Genomic DNA, 13,197 nt, shown 5'->3' with positions numbered 1-13,197 from the left:
TGGACATCGAGGTTGGTTCCAAGATTTGGCTATTATACTGAGTGCTGCAATAAATAGTGGGGTGCATACGTATTTTGGAATGAATGTCCTTCCATCTTGGGGGTATATGCCTAGGAGAGCAATTGCTGGGTCAAATGGCAGCTCAATTCTGAGTTCTTTGAGCACTCTCCAGACTTTTCTCCATAGATGTTGGACTAGGGGGCATTCCCACCAGCAATGGATGAGAGTTCCTTTCATACCGCATCCTCGCCAACAAAGGTTGTTTCCATTATTTTTGATGTGAGCCAACCTCACTGGTGTGAGGTGGTATCTCATTGTTGTCTTGATTTGGATCTCCCTGATGATGAGCGAAGGTGAGCATGTTTTCATGTGTTTGTTGGCCATCCTTCTCTCTTCCTCAGAGAAATGTCTATTCATTTCGTCTCCCCATTTTTTTATGGCTTCGTTTGGTTTTGAAGGGCTCAGGTTTCTGAGCGCTTTGTATGTTCTAGATATCAGCCCTTTATCTGATATATCAAGTGAAAAGATTTTTTCCCATTCTGTTAGCTGTCTTCTTGCATTAAGTAGGGTTTCTTTTGCCATGCAGAAGCTTTTTAGTTTGATATAGTCCCATTTGTTTATAGTTGATGCTAACGTTTTTGCCATTGGTGCTCCATTGTCAAAGACCCTTTTGATATAAAGGTCTTTGAGTGTTCTGCCTATTTTATTCTCGATAAACTTTATAGATTCAGGTCTGATTTCCAGATCTTTGATCCATTTTGAGTTGACTTTTGTATAAGGAGTGAGATATGGGTCAATTTTCACTTTCGTGCATATGAGTTTCCAGTTGTACCAACACCATTTGTTGAATAGGCTTTCTTTGTTCCATTTCATATTCTTGCCTCTTTTATCAAATATTAGTTGGCTATATATCTGGGGGTTTATGTCTAGGAATTCTGTTCTAATCCACTGGTCTGAGGTCCTGTCTCTGTTCCAGTACCATGCTGTTTTTATTACTATGGCTTTATAGTATAGTTTCAAGTTTCAAGTTAGGTAAGGAGATACCTCCCAACTTCTCATTTTTCAGAATGTGTTTAGCTATCCTGGGTCTTTTATGGTTCCATAAAACCATATGGTGGATGGACCTAGATCATGTTATGTTAAACGAAGTAAGTCAGAAGACAAAAGAAAAACACAGAATGGTAGCACTATTCTGAAACACCTAGAACACATAAAAAACAAAAAAATGACATTGAAGAAGCATAACTGCTTGAACCACAAAGAAAGACTTCATAAACTCCATTCCCTGATCTGCACAGCCACCAAGATCTTTCGAAACAGGTCTGATTTTACCATCCAAGATAAAGTAGAAGTCTTCCACATACCACGAAAGCAGCAAGAGGAGAATAAATGATCTATTTTTTTGACGTCTTTATTTTGGTGTGGAGATTACGGTTGATGTCTCCAATATTATTTTATTTTATTTTGTTTTGTTTTTCTCTTTCTTTTTTGCACTTGAGTATGATTTGATTTCAGAACCGAGATTATTGTGTGGTGCCTGTCTTTATTGCTGTGGTGCTTATCGGTTATTTAATTCGATATTTTTTTTGTATTGTGGTATTTTAATTATTTTTTTCACATCCTCTCTCAAACTGAGGTTGGAAGCCTCTAGACAGGACTCTGCCTATTTTCAGCATATTTGATTTTTGATTGAGAAGAGGACATATTAGGTGATGGGTATTCCCCTGATTCAATGTGAATATGTACCCAAAATACTACAGTGAAAGATATGTAAGCCATTATGAAAAAAAAAATTGTGTTTTTAATCAGAAATTTTCTTTGACTTACATGTATTATTATTATATCAATTATATTATATGTTATGTTATGTCACTATATTATGTTATATTAGTTTACCTCATTATGTTAATCAATTTTGTCCTTTAAATGAATTCTTACTTTAAAAAAACAAACAAACAAAAAAAAACAACTTTAGTTTGCTCTGAAGAAAAAAAAATAAAATAAATAAAAGATAAGATAAGGCCTCCCAAATCTTACCACAGGCTGTGTTCTTTACACTGGCTGTATAGAAAGAGGAGGTACAGTAAAGGCACCCCATATACACCTCAACACAGACCCCTTGCCGGGTATGTATTGTGAATTGGGGGACAAAAAAAAAAAAAAAAAAAAAAAACTTCAAAATATAAAAATTTATTTTAAAGAAATCTTAGTGGAAATTATGATGAACTGTGATACTTATCAAATAAGTTATATGCTCACAGCATGAAATAATGTATATATTGTTCATAGGTATGTGCATTTCCATACATATGGTATTTTATAATATTATTAAGAACCAGGAATTTCTAAGTTCAGTTTTATTCTATAAGTGAAAGTTTAAATATTGACCAAAGAGTTGAAAATATACTCTGAAGAGAGAAAGACAAACATCAATGCCGAAGTTACACAGTATGAAAAATGACCTTGCCCAGACCTTGTTTTGTAACCAGGACTAAGTTGGTATCCAATAGCATTTAATTCACAAGATAGTTAAAAGAACACAGTATACTTTAAAGTTCTCTACTGGGCAGTCAAACTAATCAATAGAATGGGTCCATAAGCACTATAAATAATATTGCACAGATTCTTATATTAGGAGAGGTGATGACTAAGGTCCATGCTTCTCCATGCCCCTGACATTCTCTGGTTCTAAAAATTTGAGTTATATCTAGTGGTAGCAAACTAATTGCAAAGAAGGCTATAAGGCAAGTAAGTGTGTCTTTTAAAAGCAATAATCAACCAAATCTAGGGCAAAATAATCCAATCTGTTTTGCTTTCTTAACCCACCACACAAATAAAAATATGGGAGAAGAAATGAAAAATAGAAATATGGTACATCAATTATAAAAATAGTTAAGGCAATAAAATTATTAAAAATCAATTTTAGAAGGCCAGAGTGATAATACAGCAGTAGGGCATTTGCCTTGCATGCAGCTGGTTCAAGACAGACCTTGGTTCAATCCTTGGAGTCTCAGAAGCGATTTTGGAGAGCAGAGCCAGGAGTAACCCCTGAGCGTCACTGGATGTGGCCCAAAAAAAGATCAAAAAAAAAAAAAGAGAGAGAGAGAAAGAAAGCAATTTAAAAGATAAATAAAAATGGGGCCAGGAGATAGCATGGAGGTTAAGCATTTGCCTTTCATGCAGAAGGTCATTGGTTCGAATCCCAGCATCCCATATGGTCCCCCCCACAAGCCTGCCAGGAGCAATTTCTGATCATGGAGCCAGGAGTAACCCCTGAGTGCTGCCGGGTGTGACCCTACACACACACACAAAAAAAAAAAAACCTAATCAAAAATAGATCAATAAAAATTTTAAATAAAAATCAAGGCAATAGTGACCATTAGAAATAACAATTATTAAGGCATAATGTATGTGTGTGCATACACATATCATTCACTTATATAATGACACAACTATATGAATAATACTATTCCCTTTCTTTTAAAGAGAAATTTAAATGTTTCTCTATCTTCCCCTAGTTAGCAATTCAGTCTCTGAATTTGATCAATGTTATTGGTAAATTTTCTAGATCATATAAAACTTTTATTTTTTTAAAGTATTGACTATTTTTGGAGTTATGTAACTAATATAAAAATATTCCACATATGCATAGCTAATAAAATAAAGGGCTTTTGCAATTTGCAAATTTATCCCCCAGGCCATTATTTCATTCACTTTTAAATTTTGACTTCCTATTCTGCATAAGGAATTAAATTCAGGGCCAGAGGCTATCACACAGCAAGTAGGATACTTGCTTTCCAAGTGGTCCCCTCCCAACTAGTTGACCTAGATTATATCCTCAGAATCCTAGATGGTCTCCTGAAACCTCCAGGAGTGATTCTTGAACACAGAGCAGGTAGTAATCCTAAAATGCCACTAGATATGGTCCAATAACAAACAAAAAATTAAATTCTGCCTGAGACCAGCCCTTTATTAATGGGCCTTAAACAAAGACACTACAAGGATTAAGAAAACAAGACCACTAAGAGTGGTGGGTGCAGTTAGAGAAAGAACTACACTAACAACAACCACAACAATGTTAATGAGTGAGAGAAGTAGAATGCCTGTCTCAAATACAGGCAGGGGGTGGAGGAGGAGGGAGATAAAGGGCATTGGTGATGGGAATGTTGCACTGGTGAAGGGGGGTGTTCTTTTTATGACTGAAACCCAACTACAATCATGTTTGTAATCTCAATGTTTAAATAAAGATATTATTTTAAAAAGAAAAAGACAGGAATAAAAGAAAAGCATTAAGTCTGGGAGCTCTCTTTTTTGTGGACTGAAAACCCTGATTCTCCATCACATTGCTTGTTGATTGTCTTAAACCAATAATCATAGGAAAAATAAGGACAGTCATTGACAGACATTTGCCTAGCTATGCTCAGCTCTTACATATCAAAGGTGACAAGGACAGCTAGTGAAGAAGTCTCAAGAATGTATTTATCTCATAAGAATCTTCTCTGGGAGAGGTAGCAGAGTTATGAGTGGTTACAGGACCTCCACGAAAACTGTGTTCCTTAGCTTGTGCCTACTTTTTGGAAAGTAAGGGTTTCCTGTCACCTATCCAACTCCTCTCCTCAGCCTATATAAGTTATCTTTTAATTAAGCATATTTATTTCATAAGTGTATGCATATACAATATGTTTCAACCGAGAAATTGACGTTTCCTCTAAAATAATAGTAATTTCACCCTTTGGTTTCCATCGAGTCTTTTAACCAGGGACAAACTGGACTTCAGAAAAGTTGAGTTCACTTTTCTTAAACATTCAATCTTTCAGCAATGCAATTTTTTTGTTTGTTTTTAGGGCCACACCGGTGACACTCAGGGGTTACTCCTGACTCTGCACTCGGAAATTGCTCCTGGCAGGCTCAGGGGACTATATGAAATGGCCAGGAATCGAACCCAGGTCCATCCTAGGTCGGCCATGCACAAGGCAAATGCCTTACCACTGTGCTATCTCTCCAGCCCCAGCAATGCAAATTTTTGATTACTATTCTGTTAATGGTTTTTCTCCTTATGATCCACCTAAGCCTTAAGAACCAACTGATAAAAAAAGAAAACAAAAATGACAACAAAAATCAAAGCAAGAGGTTTGTTAGCAGAAACTGTTGCAATTATGAAGTAAACACACACACACACACACACACACACACACGCGCGCACACACACACATACACACAATATTTAGTACAATTAATACTTTAAAGAATTTTGCCAGGGTTTGTATTACAGGGTTTCCCAGCACTAGAGAAACATATTGTATATTTAGAACACAGACCATTCTTCACTGCTTCAGTTGTTTCCTTTTGTTTACAAGTGCTGGCCATCTTTCTTTGTGAATTGAATGCTAAACTCTCTCTGGAGAGATGTTATATTGCTTACAGAATGCTTCAGCAGATGGTGCTTCCTGTAGCAACAGAAGGCTGTGATTATACCTGAACTCTTCAAGAACTCAAACACCACAAAACAAGATAAATGAAAGTCTTGGTAAGTTTCCTCTCCTCCCTTCCCAGCTATCTAGACAATTCAGTCATTTACTAAAAAGAAGCAATCCCTCACCCCATTCTGTTGCTTAAACAAAACATACCCTTTTCTTTAAAAAAAAAAAATGTGGCCTGTCTGTGCCTCCTATCAACAGAGTTTGCTTAAGAACTATTGAGCTTATTGCTCATCTGGATGTCTGGTCACTGAGCATTTGAATATTTGAATGATCCATTCTAAACAATAAAGAAAAGAGAATATGTCATCATCAGGAAGTGACTATAAAAATAAATTGAAATACTGAGAAGCCACCTGGTGCCAAAAGTTCAGGGCTATCAATAAATTTATCTTCACACATTTCAGAGAAAATGTCCTTTTCAGAAGACTCTTAACATACACCCTTCAGGGCATTGCTGTCATCTTTGAAACTGAACAGCTCTTCTTGGTGAATTTCAAGGATCTGTTACTTTATCCTTGAAACTCTTCGATTTTTCTCTTCCTAAATGTCTGTCTTTCAGCTCATGCCATGATCCACTTAGTTCACTTTCTAAAGCAAATGGGTAATTTATATTTTTTTAATTCTCCCCTGTATACAAAGGAAAATTCCATGATAAAGTAGAAACAAGTAGAGGGAAGCCACACTTATGACTATTATATAAAAATAAATTGGAAAAATGAGAAAGCTTAACTTTATAACCTTATTCTCTCAGATAGAATCCTTAAATTTCACAGCCATTCTTTGGAGTGATCTCCTTCCTTAGTTGACCTTACATTATGCTAATAATAAACTAATGACAAAGTCCTCCCTTACTCTAAAATTTATTCACAAACTTTTAGTTCTCTGTAATGTAACTGGGAGTAGAGAGTGTCATGTTAAGCAAAATTAAACAGAAGGGAAGGCCAAATAGAAGATGATCTTACTCCTCTGAGTAATAATCAAAATAAGGGAACAGAGAATTGAAACTGTTGGCCTTGAAGCACAAAACTCAGATGTTAAAAGAGAATGAAAAGTTGATGAGGGAATAGAGAGGTGGATTAGAAGTGACATAATGACATTGAAAGTGTCATTTAGGGTTCATTTTTATTTTCTTAGAAATGTCCAGTCCTGGTGACCTTTTCCACATATAATAGTAAGTTCAATCATAGTTTTATGCATTTCCTATAAAGTTAAAAGGTTGATGAATCAAACACTGGTTATATTTTCCTTCATAGGAGGATCTTTCTTTCATTGCTGATACCTTATTTTTAGTGATTATTTACTTGGGTCTGCTAGATTCACTTTAGTACATCAAATGGCACAAACATACTTTCTCCTATATTCCTTTAAAGGGAATTTGTGCCAATCTAATCATAATTTCAGGTTTGAGAGTATTAAATCATAATCAAAAAGCAGTATGGTCCTACCAAGAGACAAACACAGTAGTAATTTAGTTGTGCAGCTCCACTCAGAATAGAACTTGAGGGGACAAAATTGGAAGTTTGTAAGAGTCTTTAGAAATCATTTAAGTGATGCCATAAGAGAGAGAGTTAACTGAATCAAATTGAGGAAGCATAAAGATTTTTTTTACCTTGTAAGCTACTTTGGTTTTTGGAACACAAAAGAAATCAGAAAAAACAGGATGGATCCTTGGTGACTTAACATTTGAATATCTAAAGACATACATTTTAGGTTTCCTTTCTTCACACATTCTTATAAAATTTGTCCTAGCAAATAATTTTTTGATGGAGACATGAATTATGCTTCCTGAATAGTTATGAGTAAATTTAAAAGGGTCAGGGCTGAATGCATGAAAGCTCAGACTGTCCACTTCTTCCTAAATCATAATTCCAGTTATTCAGGCCATTAAATCAAATGAGCAAGGTTGTAAAAATATGATTGCATAAACTATAGACAAAACATTTCAAATTGTGTTAAGCCTGGTATATTACAAAAAAGAATATACAAATATATATATAAACTAGGACACTGACCAAAATATGTCTATACTATTATGAAATAGCTAATTATACTATTGATCTCTGAATAATAGCTAATCTACATTATATTTAATAGAAAAAATTAAATACTGTTCTGTTCTATTTTCACTTTCTTTCAACTTTATACATATTTGTTAAATATGACACATATAGGTAATGTAATATACTTTAGGCACTGCAACGTAATACTAGATATATACAAAGTGGTACATAGAAGGTTAAAAACATTATTTTAAATGTAATTTTAATCCTAAAATCCTATTTAGAAAACAGGTAAGGGAATTAACAATTAGAATAATAGGCTGGAGAACACATTTTGCATGTAGAAGTTCTAGATTTAATCCCTGACACTAAATAGTTTTTAAGCACCACAGAAACAAATCACAAGCACTAAGCCAGGATTACTTCCTGCATACCACCAGATGATCCTCAAAATCTCAAAATGAGAAACCTACCAACATTCAGTCCAAATAAATTTTCTACGAAAATAATAAATTTATTCTTTATTTCTAGTTCAGGTATGGGTCTCCTATACTAAATACAATTTATTACTATATTATTTTCTGTATATTAGTGTTTATGCATGTGCTTACAATCACCATTTAGATATAATACTTGTTGCCTGTTCATCTATTTATCTGTGCCCTACCTATCATTTACCTTCTATAAGAATGTCGATATGGAACTATAAAAATAACACAGAGATCAGGTTTATGATTTACATGTACAGAACCCTATTCTGATATTTAACATATTCTGATATGACCTTCCTAGAATTGTCAGATGCAGTCCTTGAAGCCACCAAGCAATTGCAGAGTGGTCCTACATGTTCCTGCAACATCCTAGCAGCACTGTATTCTCAGGTCCTGGCATGATCTTCCAGATCTGGTTGAATGGCCTTGCAGCCCCTGTAGGAGGGCCCCTCCAAACTTTTATTACTTTTTCTGAGTCAAAAATATGATGAACTTAATAATAAAGTGCATGCATTGCAAACATGAGACCCTTCGTTTAATACTTAGTGCCACTAAAATTTAATGATAATTATGAAGAAATTATCCTTAAGTAATTTTCAACAAGCACAAGTTTTCTTATTTGATAAAATATTTCTTGCAGTAACATTTCATCATAACATAATCTTATTTAAATCCTCATTTTATCACCATCTACTAATTGCTAAAGTCCTACATAAATCTTTTGCCATCATCTCTCAAGTGAGATGATTCTTTCAATGTCCTCATGTTATCAAAAGCACACTCTTTTTTTTTTACATAACCATAATTTTTGCCTACTTCTATGCACTGTACTTCCACTTTTCCCAACTTTTCTCCTCTGGCCTGACTCTTCAGATTCAGCTAAGGTCTCTCACTTCTCTTGGTAGAGTAATCCACTGGAGAGCTCATAATTATTTTTTTGTTTCTTGGGTTGACCTCACCAACTATTGTCCTATTTTTGTCTAGTGATTCTCAAACAGTAACCTCTGGGTATCATTTGTCAAATATATGAAAATAAATTCCTAGATCCCTTAAAATTTCTTACTCAATGAATTTAGAGAAGAATTCAGGAAGTCTCATGTACAAGCATCCAGTTTATTCTGAGGCCTTTATTCTGTGGTCTATAAACGTGATTTAAAAAAATTGCTACTCTAGAAGTATATTAATTCTACATCTCAAAATTTATTGAAATATTTTTTCACTACCAAAAACTAGCTTTCATCAATTCATACAACTTCATTTTCTTGAATGCATTATCATCCTTGCAGTAACCAAAGATACTTTGGCTCCCACTGCCCCCCCTGTGCTCCCAAGTTTAGTGAGCATCAAGAATATTCTTTTAAATACTATAGTAAACCTATGACATAAAAATTAGTGAAATCTGAATCAGGAAAGATCTAAAAGGTAAAATAGTTATTTTTTCAGTCCACTAAAGAGGGTGATTGCCTTGCACATGGCTGGACTGGATTTGATCCTCAGCATCCTATGTGGTCCCTGAAGCACTGCTAATAGCGATTCCTCAATGCAGAGATAGAAGTTACTACTGAACACTGCTATGTATGTTGCAAAATTAATTAATTAGTTAATTAATTAAAACAAATATAAGTTATATTACAAAATATCTAGAATTTTGGAAGGAAGTTAATAAAAATTTACAATTACAATTACAATTACAAATTGTTCTATACAAGCAGAGACTCTGGAACCAAACTGATTTACAAGTATCTTTTTAACCTAGAGCTACGTGTCATAGAAAGATTATCTCGACTCTGCTGCCATTGTAAAAAAAGGAAGATAGTAGTTACTATATCAATAGTGTGTTCTAAGGACTAATTTGTCAATATATAGAAACTAATTTGCCAATATATATATAATAGTAAACAGTTAATATAAGTTAACTGTTATCTATAACAACAATTTTAATAAGTATTATAAATGCTATTTGATGCTATTATAATCAAAGCTTGGCTTCTGTTTCTAAGATGCATTTGCTAACTTTACATAACCGTCATAACCGTGCTGTTTTGTTTTTTTGGGGGGACTACACCTGGCAGTACTTACAGCTAGACTCTTGACTTTGTGATTAGAGATCATACCTAGTGATGCTTAAGGAACCACATGAGGTGGAAGGGATCCAACTCAGGTCAGGAGATGGAATGTCAGCACTTTGTACACTGTAAATCCCTTAAGATCTTTTTTTCGTTTGTTTGTCTTGTTTGCTTTTTTTTTGTGTTTTTTTTGTGTTTTTGTTGTTGTTGTTGTTGTGTTTTGTTTTTTTTTTTTGGTTTTGGTTTTTGGTTTTTGGGTTTTTGGGTCACAACCAGCACTGTTACTCCTGGTTCCGCTCCTGGCAGGCTCAGGAGACCATACAAGATGTCGGGATTTGAACCACTGTCCTTCTGCATGCAAGGCAAACACCCTACCTCCATGCTATCTCTTCAGCCTCATTTCTTCATATCTTAATAATCTCTTTAGAGATAAAGGGAATTAATTAAGTAATTACTTTATTTATGAAAAATTTTTATTTTAACTTTCATATGACCCAAAAATTCATTTGTTCAGTGCAGCAAATTAGTCAATATTTGAAAATAATCCAAACATCCAAAAACAATCAGATAAAGAGGATAAATACATATATGCAAAGAGGATATAAATGTATATGTATATATATATGTTACTCAGTTATAAGAAAAGATAAAATCAGTCAATGGTTTCTATGCAGTGAAAAAATCCTTAGTTTGAGGTAGTCACATTTGTTTATCATTGCTTCCATGGCATTCCAATGGCATTGAATAATTGAGGATATCACTCAATTCAATATCCTAAAATTTACTGCCCATAGGTTCCTCAATAAAATCTATAGATTCAATCTGAAATCATGGTCTTTAATCTATTTTTTTACAGTTTCCTGCAATTTATTTTAAGTTTTTTTCTTTATTTAAACATCTTCATTACAAATATGATTGTGATTAGGTTTCAGTCATGTAAAGAACACCCCCTTCACCAGCGCAACCACCACCAATGTTCCAAAACTCCCTCCATCCAACCCAACCCCACCTGTACTCCAGACAGGCTTTCCAGTTCCCTCATTCATTCTCTGTGTAGTTATTTCTATAACTTCACTGGCCACTCTTTGTGGTGATCTTCATGAAGTGAGCTGGAAGTTCCAGCACTCCTCTCATTGTCTCTGAGGATTGTTGCAAAAATGACTTCTATTTTTCTTAAAACCCATAGATGAGTGAGATTATTCTGCATCTCTCTCTCTCCCTCTGACTTATTTCACTCAGCATGATAGCTTCCATGCACATTCATGTATAGGAAAATTTCATGACTTCATCTCTCCTGGTGGCTGCATAATATTCCATTGTGTATATGTACCACAGTTACTTTAGCCATTCGTCTGCTGAAGGGCATCTTGGTTGTTTCCAGAGCCTGGCTATTGTTAATAGTGCTGAAATAAATATAGGTGTTAGGAAGAAGTTTTTGTGTTGTATTCTTGTGTTCTTAGGGTATATCCCTAGGAGTGGAATAGCTGGGTCGAATGGGAGCTCAATTTCCAGATTTTGGAGGAATCTCCATATAGCTTTCCATAGAGGTTGGACTAGACAGCATTCTCAGCAGCAGTGGACAAGAGTTCCTTTCTCTCCACATCCCCACCAGCCCTGATTGTTCTCATTCTTTGTGATGTATGCCAATCTCTGTGGTGTGAGATGCTATCTCATTGTTGTTTTGATTTGCATCTCCCTAATGATTAGTGATGAGGAGCATTTTTTGATGTGCCTTTTGGCCATTTGTATTTCTTTTTTTTTTTTTATCAAAGTGTCTGTTCATTTCTTCTCCCCGTTTTTTGATGGGATTAGACGTTTTTTCTTGTAAAGTTCTGTCAGTGCCCTGTATATTTTGGATATTAGCCCCTTATCTTATGGGTGTTGGGTGAATAGTTTCTCCCACACGGTAGGTGGCTCTTGTATCCTGGGCACTATTCCTTTTGAGGTGCAGAAGCTTCTCAGCTTAATGTATACCCATCTGTTGATCTCTGCTTCCACTTGTTTGGAAAGTACAGTTTCCTCCTTGAAGAGGCCTTTAGTCTCAATGTCATGGAGTGTTTTACCGACATGTTGTTCTATATACTTTATGGTATCAGGTCTGATATCAAGGTCTTAATCCACTTGTATTTTACCTTTGTACATGATGTTAACTGGGGGTCTATGTTCGCTTTTTTTGCAAGTGGCTAACCAGTTCTGCCAGCACCACTTTTTGAAGAGGTTTTCCCTGATCCACTTAGGATTGCTTGCTCCTTTGTCAAAAATTAGGTGATTGTATGTCTGGGGAATATTGTCTGAGAACTCAAGCCTATTCCACTGATCTGAGGATATGTCTTTATTCCAGAACCATGCTGTTTTGATAATTATTGCTTTGTAGTACAGTTTAAAGTTGGGGAAAGTAATGCCTTTCATTTTCTTTTTCCCTAGGAGTGCTTTAGCTATTCAAGGGTGTTAATTGTTCCAGATGAAATTCATAAGTGTTTGATCCACTTCTTTGAAGAATGTCATGGGTATTTTTATGGGGATCACATTAAATCTGTATAATGCTTTGGGGATATTGCCATTTTAATTATGTTAATCCTGCCAATCCATGAGCAGGGTATATGTTTCCATTTCAGTGTGTCCTCTCTTATTTCTTGGAGCAGGGCTTTATAGTTTTCTTTGTATAGGTCCTTCACATCTTTGGTCAAGTTGACTCCAAGGTATATGAGATTGTGTGGCACTAATGTGAATGGGATTGCCTTCTTGATGTCCATCTCTTCCCTATCATTATTAATGTATAAAAAGGCCATTGATTTCTGTGTGTTAATTTTGTAGCCTGCCACATTGCTATATGAGTCTATTGTTTCTAGAAGCCTTTTGGTAGAGTCTTTAGGGTTTTCTAAGTAGAGTTTCATGCCATCTGCAAACAATGAGAGTTTGACTTCTTCCTTTCCTATCTGGACTCCTTTAATATCTTTTTCTTCCCTGATCACTATAGCAAGCACTTTCAGTACTATGTTGAAGAGGAGTTGTGAAAGCGGACAGCCTTGTCTTGTGCCAGAATTTAGAGGAAAGGCTTTTAGTTTTTCTCCATTGAGAATAATATTTGCCATTGGCTTGTGGTAGATGGCTTCAACTAGATTGAGAAAGGTTCCTTCCATTCCCATCTTGCTGAGAGTTT

At 35.1% G+C, this 13,197-nt stretch overlaps 1 non-coding gene across 1 annotated transcript; it reads left to right on the top strand.

The window, feature by feature from the left end:
• The first annotated feature begins 2,020 nt into the window (after positions 1 to 2,020).
• Positions 2,021 to 2,153, top strand: LOC126005221 (small nucleolar RNA SNORA51). The gene has a single exon (XR_007494390.1). It is a non-coding gene; the product is annotated as a small nucleolar RNA SNORA51 (small nucleolar RNA).
• The last annotated feature ends 11,044 nt before the right edge of the window (positions 2,154 to 13,197 follow it).

The sequence above is a fragment of the Suncus etruscus genome, chromosome 3, assembly GCF_024139225.1.
Source record: "Suncus etruscus isolate mSunEtr1 chromosome 3, mSunEtr1.pri.cur, whole genome shotgun sequence".
Taxonomy (NCBI): domain Eukaryota; kingdom Metazoa; phylum Chordata; class Mammalia; order Eulipotyphla; family Soricidae; genus Suncus; species Suncus etruscus.
Note: the sequence above shows the minus strand (reverse complement) of the source record. Positions and strands in the feature narration are given on the sequence as shown.